Source organism: Loxodonta africana, chromosome 24 (assembly GCF_030014295.1).
Source record: "Loxodonta africana isolate mLoxAfr1 chromosome 24, mLoxAfr1.hap2, whole genome shotgun sequence".
Taxonomy (NCBI): Eukaryota; Metazoa; Chordata; class Mammalia; order Proboscidea; family Elephantidae; genus Loxodonta; species Loxodonta africana.
Window position 1 is genome coordinate 45,512,659 of NC_087365.1, and position 8,919 is coordinate 45,521,577.

Consider the following 8,919-nt stretch of genomic DNA (forward strand, 5'->3'; position numbering starts at 1 on the left):
GTTAAAAAAAAAAAAGCCTTGCTGTGATTCTGGAGGGGAGGGTGAGGGGGCCTCCCCTGGCGAGTACGGCGCTGTAAAGGGGGGTAGGAGGGCCCCAGTAAAGTCAATGAGCTGCTTTGGGTCCACCAGACACCACTAGTGTGCCCCAGAAGGTGGGAGGCTGTGGGAAGAAGATGCTCTGCTATTCCTGTCCCCACCCTCCTTGTCCCTGGGGCTCCCACCTCTCTCCCTGCCGACTGGCACATCCCGCTGGGCCTTGGCACCCAGCTAGTTCCCTGCCTCCTGGCTCCAGGGCTCCTTCTCACCGTCTGCAATCTCTGCCCATTCCCCCACTCCCTGCTTCCCGCCTTGCTCCCTAGCCACCTCCTTTCCCCACCTCCCAGCTTTTCCACGTCACCCTTGTTCTCTCTTGAACAAGTGCTATTGTTACTAATTACAAAAGTAATACCTGTGCCTTGCACCCCCATCCAAGCAATAAACAGGCAAACAAGATCACCTGTAAGCCTTCTCACCGCCCCCGCCAGCCACTAGGTGGTTGTCCTTCCAGATGGGGTTTCTGTGCCCACGATATTTTAAAAACTTGGGCTATTATTGTATACACTGTTTTGTAAGCAGCTTGTTTGCTTAGCTGTCTATGGCAGACATCTCTCCATGCCGATAAATATAGATTGACAACATGCTTTTTAATTGCTGCATAGGATTCCATTGGAAGCCTGGATCCTGATTCATGGCGGGACTTCCCTATTGATGGACTCATGGGTGGATTCCCTCTCCTCTGGAGTCTCCTTCTGCTTCCAGTGTCTCCTGCACTTTCTCTCGTTCTCACCACCCTCCTCTCCTGCCTTGATCCCCAGCGTCCTCAACTTCGCTTTCTCCTCCCTTTCTTCCCTCTCACCCCCCACTCTCCCTGGCCTTCTTTCAGCTCTCCTCAGGCCCTCCAAGCTCTCTCCCCCTGCGGAGGAATGGGGGGTCCACGGTGTTTAACACTAACACCCCCCATCCCCACCCCGTGCCAGACTTGTGCCGCCATCTCATTAGAGTGCCTGTCCCTCCAAGTGAGGCAGGCAGGAGCCACAGTGTCAGCGAGAGGCCTAATTGAATGTAACTAATTATTCACTCCCTTAAATGGGCCTGGGAGGGACAGAATTACTCACTCTGAACTGGGGAGACAGGGAGCTGGTCAGCTAGCAAACAAATCCCGGGGCCTGTGGAGCCAGCTCTCTTAGGAATACTAATTAGGGCAGGAGTGATAGGATAAAACCAGGGCCAGAGCCGCCTCTCCTTGTCCCCTCCCCATCCGGGAAGCTGGGGAGGCAGGAAGAGAAATGGATCCTCAGAGGAATCTAATTGGAGGCTCCCTGCTCCTGCCCTATCCCACCCAGTGCTCCAGGGGAGGGTTAATATTGGGGAGGGAGGTGCTGGGGAAATGAAATGCTGAGCCTGGGGCCCAAGGAAGGCAGGGGGCTAACGTTTAATACAGGGAGAGGTGGGAGGGCACAGTGGTGCCAGCCCCTGGAGGGAAGGCTTGGTGGGGAGGCAGGGAGGTGGCCAGAAACCTCAGTCCTACCTGGGGCCTGAGGGGGACCCAGCTGGCTCCTGGGAGGGTGCTCCTCCATTCCCAAGCACTACCAATTGCCAGGCCCTGTGCAAAGACTGGATGCCCCTAATCCTCATGGGTCAGCCTGCTGGTTATCTCAGATGAGGAAAACTGAGACTCAGAGAGGGGAAGTGATTTATCCAAGGTCATACAGCTAGAGAGTGGCAGAGCCCCAGCTCAGCCCTGTCCAGCTATAAAGCTTTAGTTCTTAACCCTTTTAAGTAGCCCAGTTAAGGAAAATCTCCTTGGAGGTGGGCAGGTGCAATGGTGCCCAGGCATCAGTGTTGTTTAACCCCACCCCCCCCCCCAGGATTCTAATGTTCACCCAGGGTGGATAACCTCTGGTTTAGACCTTAGTTCCCTACTGAGTTTACACTGCTCCCTCCCTCCCACCTCTCATTGAGGCATCCACCCCCACTCACTTCTGCCCTCTCATCCAATTCCTCCCAAATGACCTCTTAGCTCTGGCCTTGCCTGTGACCTCAGCTTCCTGACATCCAAGAACACAGAAGCTGGGGACAAGGAGAAACCACCTGGAATAGGATGATGGAAGTGACTTGGTGGGGGTTGGGGGTGGGCTGTGTTGTCCAGGGAGGGTGGGGGTGTGAGAGAAGAGGACCTGAATCCACGTCCCTGGCAAAAGGGCCATGTGACGTCAGGGGACTCTTGGCTGCACCACTCTGGGCAGCTCCTGGAGGTCAGAGGTCAGTTAGGGATTTGCACAAGTAGAAAGAAAGATGACTCAGGTTGTTGTTCGGTGCCGTCGAGTCGGTTCCGGCCCATAGTGACCCTATGCACAACAGAACGAGACACTGCCTGGTCCTGTGCCATCCTCACAATTGTTGCTATGCTTGAGCCCATTGTTGCAGGCACTGTGTCAATCCATCTCATTGAGGGTCTTCCTCTTTTCCGCTGACCTTCTACTTTACCAAGCATGAGGACCTTTGCCAGGGACCGGCCCCTCCTGATAACATGTCCAAAGTAGTCTCACCATCCTTGCTTCTAAGGAGCATTCTGGTTATACTTCTTCTATGGAGAGAGGCAGGAAAGAAAGTGGAGAGGTATGTGCCTGTGTGTGTGTGTGTGTGGAGGGGGGCTAGGTGTGGATGGCACAGTAATCAGAATTCTAGCTACCATTTATGTGCCAGGCACTTCTCACCCATTATTTCCTTTGATCCTGACAACAATCCTCTGAGGGTATATAGTTATTCTTGCAATGAGCAAAGTGAGGCTCAGAGAGGTTGAGAAAATGGCCCAGCCAATACCCAAATTCTGGCTTTCCTTGATTCCAAATCCCATATTCCTCTCTCCTATGCTGCTTTGATTCTGCTATTGTGTCTGTGATCTCTTCTGTAGCAGGTGTGAGTGTGGGCGTGCTGCTATTCTGCGTGTGTGTGCGTGCTTGTTAGATGTACGGGTACTTGTGTGTGCGTGCACGCGCACTCCCTCCTGAAAGGAGCTAGCTAATGACAAGCCTCCCACTCCCACCCAGCACATGCCTCCTGCTGACCAGTGAAAGGAGGGAGCAGGGGTGGCTGCCTGCTTTACAACTCCCTTAGCCAGCTCCCCTGCTCATCCAGCAGGCGCCAGAGGCTGGGGAGGGTGGGAAGGGTGGGGAGGGTGGGTCATCCTGCCAGCCAAGTGACAAACAGCCTTGCTTGTCACAAAGGTGGAGAGAGACTCCCTTACTAGTTCTGGGCAGGGAAAGTCCCCCTCGTCCAGGCTCTGTGCCCCACTCGCTGCAGTGAAGGTGGCAGGGAGAGATGGACGGTGGCCCCCATCATGCTCACTCCCCTCCTTCCCCAGTTCCGGGGACTTCACGGGAGCTTCTTAGAAAAAAAGAAAAAAAATTTTTTTTTTTTTTTGCGGCAAATTTATGAGCCCAACACCAATTCCCCCATCACCTTGCCGGCCCATTCATCTTTCTGGAGCCAGGGATGAAATGAAATTATTGTGAAATAAATCTGTACAGATGATGGAGGGACTTCGGAGAGAGTGGGGGTGTGAAGGGTGGCAGCAAGGGGCGTGAAGACAGAAGATGCTGGGCTCAGGTTGTAGGGCCATTGCCACTCTCTTGGCTGAAACCCAGAGAGCGGGGTCCCCTGACATGCCTCCCATTCACCCTCTGAGGTCTTGTGGGGCAGCTGTGTCTACGCCTCCAAATCTCCCTTGAGGCCTCTGCCCAACAGGGCTCTTATCTAAAGGGCTGGCTGCAGGTCCCTCCAGCCTGTGATGGGGCCCAGAGTTGCCCATGCTCCCAGTTTCAGAGAGAGGGGCCAGGTAAAGACCGGGCAGGGGCTGGACCAGGGAAAGGATAGGGGAGGAGATGGCGGCCGGGGAGTGGGGGGCGGGGGCGGTGGGTTGACAATCAACATCAGGACCACAGTCCTGGGTGACTTTTTACATGTTTAGTTACCCACCTTTAAAGGACTTCACGGCAATGGGGTTAATCATGGCCAGGAAGCAATCAGAAGGGCCACTGAAGGGGCAGGGTCCTTGGGGGCTCCCTGCTATGCCAGGTGATAACTCTTTGACTTCTGAGCCTGAGGAAGGAGCCAAGGAAGGGACCAGTGTTTTGGGGCTACTTGGAGGGCTTGGGGGCAGCATCTATTTACCAACGGATTTGGAAGTAGTTCACTATTTTAACCACATCTACAGCAGGAATAGGAGTCCCTGGGCAGCGCCAACAGTTAAGCGCTGGACTACTAACCAGAAGGTTGACCTTTTAAACCCACCTAGAGATGCCTCGGAAGAAAGACCTGGCAATCTGCTTCCAAAAGGTCACAGCCATTGAAAACCCTGTAGAGCACAGTTCTACTAGGACACACATGAGCACGCCATGAGCTGGAGTCAACTCAGTGGCAACGGGTGGTGCTGGCGTAGCAGGACTGGTGTGTTCTGGCTGAATGCCAGTCCTGGAGCAGGGCCAGGGCTGGAAGCAGCAGGTCCTGCAGAGCCCTGGTGTCCCCTTTCCCTTCCCTTTGCCTAGCAGTCTCTGGGTCTCTCTAGTGCAGTGGATCAGGGGATGGGCCCAGAGTGGAAAGGCTCACAGGGCAGAGTACCAGGGGCTTGTTGCCTATTCCCAACCTCAGCCAGCTCTTGGGGGCCCCTCCACCTGGACCACTGAGCAGAGAGTGGGTGCAGCCAGCCGGCTGGGATGTGATTATCTGGGCCCCTGAGCAAGGCTACCTGAGCTGTGGGGAATGGCGAGGTCGCCAAGTCCAGCTCTGCCAGGTCACTGAGCAGGACACGCCTTTCCTGGTTGCTCTGATCTTGCCCTGGGACCCCCTTCCTCTCTTCTTCTCAGGAAGGAGCACGGTGGCTCTGGGGATGTTAAGGACCAGACAGCCAGACCATTAGCACCTACTGGTGTTGCTGTCTTGGTGGGCAGCTCAGGGCCGGCAGGGGAGTGGTGTTCTGAGTGCAGCCCTGAGGCTCACGGTAGGTGGGTGGGTGGGAGCCAGACACAGACTCGCTCTGGAAATGAGATTTGCCTTGTTATCTGTACTTGCTCAGGCTGAGGGCCTTGGGCATTAACCAACCCATCCAAGGAGTTAAGAAGAGGAGCCGGAGAGGTGGGGGTGGGGGCAGCTGCAGCCTAGGCTGGAGTGGGTAGAGCATCTATGGGTACCTGTGTGTCTAAAAAGTGCATATGTGTGTCCCTGAGTGCCTTGGATTTGTGTGTTTTTGTCTCAGAAAGTGTGTGTGTGCGTTTTCTTGGTTAGTGTGGTTGCTCACACTGAATGAATGTGTGTGTCAGTGTTGTGCTTCCTGCTCGTGTTTGCTGGTGTTCCTCTTTTGTGTGTACGTGTGTGTGTTGCTGGGATTAATATGTGTGTGTCTTCTTGATTGTGTGTCTGTTCCTGGAATTAATATGTGTGTGTCTTTTTAGATTGTGTATAAGTTGCTGGGATTAATATTTGTGTCTTTCTTGATTGTGTGTGTGCGGGGGGGGGGTACCCACATGCTCCTGGGTGGTTCTGTTTGTACATGCCCCATTCACAGTCCCCTTGGAAGCCTGCAGTCCCAGACACAGCCTGATGGGACCGACAGACAGAACCAGGTGGCCAGGACAGGCAGCCTGCACCAATGGGTGGCCTGGGTTGAGCTGGGCCCTGGAGTAGGGTGGGCCTGGGTATCTTCCAGAGCATCATCCTGGTGGGAAACAAAGGGGCAATCAGTGGAGAGGCCACGAGAGCACCAGAGCTTGGCTGATTGAGGAAGAGGAATTAGTGAGGAGCCTCCCGGGACCCTGCAGGGGGCAGGGGTGGTGGGGGCCCCTGTATCCTGATTAAGAGGGAGAGCAGATGCAGCTGGGCTCACCTGAGCCACAGGAGGGCAGGCAGCCTGGGAGCTGGAGGGGCAGAGGGGGAAGCCCAGGGATGGGACGGGGACAAACTGGAGCAGGACCTGAGGCTGAAGACCCAGACCGACAACCATGCAGGAGGGAGGAAGGGTCCTGGGGAAGGGGGTGACAGAGTACAAAGCAGAAAGCATCATTATCCCAGCAGTTTCCACTTATCAAGAGCTGGCTGTGGACTTGGCAATGGGCTAAGCAGCTGAGGCAGGCTCTATCATCAGCCAGGCTTGCAACTCAGGAAATGGATGCCCAGAGAGGTGAAGTGATTTGCTCAAGGTCACACAGCTACTAACCCAGGTCTGCATGACTTCAGAATCCTCATTTTATCCTTTATACCACCTTGCCACCTGCCAGGCTTCTGCTGCATCACCAGTAGGGAGAAGTTACAGGAAGGCAGGTTGCAAGTACAGAAAAAGAGGAATTTTCAAATTAACTTTAACCACAAAGCTGACTGACCAAGGAAGTAATGAAATGTCCGTAGCTGGAGGTATGCAAACAGTGGCTCACTAAAGAAGGGGTTCCTTGCTGGATAGGAGGTTGGATTCTATTTCCTCCACCGCTGTAATATAGGCTCAAGTCAGAGTCCCTGCATTAAAACTCCAGCTTCACTTCCTACTTACTGTGTGACCTTGGGCAACTTGCTAAACCTCTCTGTTCCTCAGTTTTCTCATCTGTGAAGTGGAGGGGCATGAGGATCGCATGTGGAATACATGCAAAGTGCTTAGACCAGTGCCTGGCACACAGTAAGCACTCAATAAATTCTAACATTGTATGTTCGGTGGGGCAGAGTGGGAATGGATGGGGGCAGTGGAGGGTCAGAGAGAACTGAGGAAAGAGATGGGACTTGGGATGAATGGAAAGCAAGGTGAAAAAGCAAGTGTTCGACTCTGAGTGGGGATTCACGGTGACCTCCTGAAGATCTCCAGGCTCTATCTCCTCTGCTTCAGTCCAGACCTCATCGCCTCTCACCTGGACCATTACATCAGCCTCCTCCCTGCTCTTCCTGCCCAGCCTCTTCACCTCCAGGCCACCTTTGTTAATTTGACCATATTGTACCCCTCTCCTACGGCCTTCAACGGCTCCCCTTTGCCCTTAGATGTGGTTCTCAAAGAATGCCAGGGGAACCCCCTGGAGGATGGGTGTAATCTTAGGTGGTACACCATCACCTTATTGAATAACCCGGAGTCCCATGGGCACTTTCCAGTTCTCTTTCAATGTCAAGGAGACATTGACATTCACTGCTGGCTTGTCTTTCCCACCCCTTGCGAAAGGGGGATCAAACTCAGACTCAGAGCCATCAGCGAAAGCTATCTATCAGGTAGAACTCTACAGCACTGCTTTGTTTTAAAACTTGATTTCTCCAGCTGTCCCCTTCTTCTCAAACACCTTCTCTCGGCTCCTCAACTCCATGCTTTGTTTGCTATCCTGCTTCACTGGCTGCTTCTCCTCCCCAGCTTCCTCTTTGGGTTTTCCTTTGGGGGCTAGCCCTCTAAACACTGGTGGGCTGTCAGGCTCTATTTCAGGCCACTCTTGTCTTGGACTCTAGTCCCATGGCCTCAAACATCATCCAGTGACTCCCGAATGCATCTGTCCAGACTCAGATAAATTTCCAGCTGCCTTCCTGACCTTTCCACCTGGATGCCCAACAGGCATGCATCTCTAAGCTGAAAGTCTGGAGCCACTCCACACTCTATTCTTTCTCTTGCCAGCCCAAATTTCAATCAAGGGCATAACCCCCCACTCAGTGGTCCGAGCAGACACCTAGGAGCTGTCCTTGAGTCCTCTCTATTCCTTGCCTTCCACATTCAATCCATCAGCCACGCCTGTGAGCTCTACCTGCAAACCCTACTCTGAAATGGCCACTTCTCTTCAGTTCTTCTCCCCCTGGTCTGAGCTGTTGTCATCTCTCACCTGCACGTAGCAGTAGCCTTTGCACTGGTCTCACTGCATCCACCTTTGTGCTCCCGCAATCCATCCACCACACAGCAGCGGAGAGTCTTTTGAAAACGTTCATCAGATTATGTCACTCCACTGCTTAAAACTCTCGGAGGCATTCCCTTGTGCTTATGACAAAATCCAAGTGATTTACTCTGGTTTACAAGGCTCATGTGACTGGGCTCCTGTTTCTCCCACTCCAGCCCATATGAGCTCCCCCTTGCCCACTCTGCGCCAGCCACACTGCCCTCTTTTTGTTCCTTGGACACACTAAACTGAGTTCCACTTTCTTCCCTCTGTCCAGGATTCTCTCCCCCTTGATCTTCACTTGCTTGGCACCTTCTCATCCGTTAGCTGTTCACTTCAGTGTCACCTCCTTGGAGAGGCCTTCCCTGACCATCCAATTATAAAGTAACCTCCAGACACTAAGTCATCCCCCTCATCTGGCCCTCTGTAGAAGATGTACCACATTCTAACATTCCGATTTGTTTCCTTTGTTTGGTTTTGCTTTTCCTCCATTTAATTGTAAACTCCATGTTCAGGAACTTTATCTGTCTTATTTGGGGGCAGTGGTGATTCAGTGGTAGGATTTCTGCCTTCCATGCAGGAGGCCCAGGTTCAATTCCTGGCCAGTGCACCTCACGCACAGCCACCAGCCATGTGTCAGGGGAGGTTTGCATGTCGGTATGTTGCTGAACAGCCTCCAGACTAAGAAGGACTGGGAAGAAAATGATCTACTTTCAAAAATCACTATGGGCCATAATGATCCGGTCTGCAGCCTATCATGGGGACGGTGCAGAAGTGGGCAGCATTTTGTTCCTTTGTGCATGGGATCGCCATGAGTTGGGGCCCAAGTTGATGGCAGCTAACAACAACGACCTATCTTGTTCATTGCTGTATCCCCAGTACCAAGAACGGTACCCGGAAAATAGGAAATGGTCATTAAGTATTTGTTGATTGAATTAATGAATTACAGACATTTTATAATTACCTTTGATTCAGGACAGGTGTCACTGTTTTTTCAATT

At 53.0% G+C, this 8,919-nt stretch overlaps 1 non-coding gene across 1 annotated transcript; it reads left to right on the forward strand.

The window, feature by feature from the left end:
• The first annotated feature begins 8,458 nt into the window (after nt 1–8,458).
• Nucleotides 8,459–8,529, forward strand: TRNAG-UCC (transfer RNA glycine (anticodon UCC)). Its single transcript has one exon. It is a non-coding gene; the product is annotated as a tRNA-Gly (tRNA).
• Nucleotides 8,530–8,919: the final 390 nt, after the last annotated feature.